The sequence below is a fragment of the Notamacropus eugenii genome, chromosome 6 (assembly GCF_028372415.1).
Source record: "Notamacropus eugenii isolate mMacEug1 chromosome 6, mMacEug1.pri_v2, whole genome shotgun sequence".
Classification (NCBI taxonomy): Eukaryota; Metazoa; Chordata; class Mammalia; order Diprotodontia; family Macropodidae; genus Notamacropus; species Notamacropus eugenii.
The window spans coordinates 80090117-80092665 of record NC_092877.1 but is presented as its reverse complement, the minus strand read 5'-3'; positions in this window follow the sequence as shown (position 1 = coordinate 80092665).

Genomic DNA, 2549 nt, shown 5'->3' with positions numbered 1-2549 from the left:
ACATAGCAAAGATTGATTATAAAGGATTCATAAGGACAGACTATTTTCTGTTTATATATGTAAAATGTATGTCTAAGATTCTTATTAATAATTGGATAGCTCATAAGAAAGCTCATCAACCTCAAATCCGTGTAATCCCTGTTTAAGGCATAAGATTTGAAGTTAATTCAGGAAATTTCTGACTTTGAGAAGAATTAATAACCAATATTCTATCATTTAGTAAGGGGTAAGGTAAAGTGACTTGCCCAATGTCACACAACTATTATTTTTGGCATATAAGTAAGAATACCCATCATCCACTCAGGGCCACTGTTAGACTATCAACTGCTTTGAGATCTTCAAGTGGAAGTCATTTGTCAAGAGTATACTACTGTCAACTATGAGTCCATTCACATGTATTCCAATTTCTACACCTCCTAGGACAAAAACAGTGTAGTTCTAAACAAGTGGTCATAAGGATTTTCATATCTGATAATCAATGAAGTCTTCAACGAGAAAATACTTTATCTTTTGATCTGTAATGAGTCATAGCATCCTATGATTTAGAGTTGGAAGGTTCCTTAAAGGACATCTAATCCAACCTCCTTATTTTACAGATGAGGAAACTAAAGTCCAGGGACAATAGGTTATTCACTCAAGGTTTTATAATTCTGGAGTTAGAATTTAAGCCTTGATCTTCTGATTTCAAATCTGATCCTCTTCCATGACACCATTCTGAAATCCAAGAAAATCAGTTTTTAATACTTCTTCAAGATCTTTGTTCCTTCTTAAGAGAATTTTTGTGGTACACTTGGTCTCTGCCACCTAAGGGAGTGAATTCTAAAGGATAACTAACCTTTCAGATGAACCTTTCCCAATCAACCAGGAACACCATCATACAGTAGCTTTCCTGATTAACATGGCATACCCAAACTGCAAAGCAAGAATTAGCTAGTTCCAAAATAAACAAAAAACTCTAAAAGAGCCTAAATTATGTGATAATTCATTCTCATGTCAGATACTCTAAAGAAAGGGGAAAATGTGATAAATTAATCCAGTCTAATGAGGAAAGATTGTAAAGAGAATGGAGAAAAGCATTTTGTTAATCCATTCTTAAAATAATCCTCAAAGAACGTTGTGGTCCTTGCTGGATGCTATATCTTGAGATATGACATGGCTTTCTTTTTTTTTAATCCCACAACCCCTGATTACAGAAAAGCAATTATGAGAAACTGTAACAAAGCAGCAGGTGATGTTTTAGAGAGTGAAGAAAAAAAAGCACCAGCATTCAATCACCCCAAACACAGGACTTTTTGAAGGGTATGAAGTTTTAATTTAAAATATTTAGGAACAACAGGGAGCCTTTGAAACATAGTTGTCTTAATTTATCCTGGGGGGAAACTGAGATAGCTAATATGAGGTCACAGAATCATACAATTTCAGAGTTGGACACGATTTCAGAGGTTATTTAGTCTCACCCCGAGAGCAGAGGTTCCTAACATGGGGTTCAATGACTCACAAAGGAGTCAGTGGCTAGATTTCAAGTTGTCTTTGAACTTGAATGGGGGGAAATTACTTCTTTATTTTAATTAACCTTTAGTGTATATCCTTTATAATCCTGTGAATTTTATCTTATGGCATTTAAAAATATTATTCTGAGGAGTCCACAATCTGATTCCCAAAAGAGTTCATGTCACAAAAATGGTTAAGCACTCCTGCCCTGGAAATGTAACTAGCTGATATTGTGATTAAGGAAAATCTATTTTAGGGACAGCAAAGTAAAAGAGAAGGGCTCATCAGCTCAGAGGACATTCCTTTCTAGGGTGCAGTCACCATAGGAGGGGAAACCTTATCCCCCAGAAAGTCTGAGAGACCGTTCAGCCACATACCTCCATTTGAAAAACAACAGGACTAGGTGGCATTGAGATCTCCCAGAGTCAGCAAATTGGTACAAGTATTTTCTGTCAAAACCTACCTAAGGAGGAATGTCCTCAGCTGTTTCATTAGATAGGTGGACAGTTATGTGGCACAGTGAATAGGTTTCTAGGCCTGAAGGCAGGAAGACGAGTTCAAATCTAGCTTCAGGCACTTACTAGCTATATCATCCTAGACAAGTCATTTAACCTCTGTTTTCCTCATTTTTCTCATCTACAAAAAGAGGATAATGATGATAATAAAACCTGTCTCCCAGGGCAGTTGTGAGGATCAAGTGAGATAATAATTATAAAGCATTTAGCACAGTGCCTGGAACACAGCAAGTGCTCTATAAATGCTACCTATTATTATCATTATAAATACTATTATTTCAGTTCAACAAATATTTATTAAGCACTAACCATGTGTGGAATATTGTACTTGACTCTGGGGATATACGGAGAGAACCCGCAAGCACCAGATGGAGCATCGTTTGATTTAGGAACCCTCCCTTTTACGTAGCTTAATCACCTAGGTAAAATTAAATACATTAATTTTTAAAAACTGAGTCAAGAATTCCATCCTCAGTGCCACATCACACCTATCAGATTGGCTAACATGACAAAATAGGGAGATGATAAATGCTGGAGAAGTTG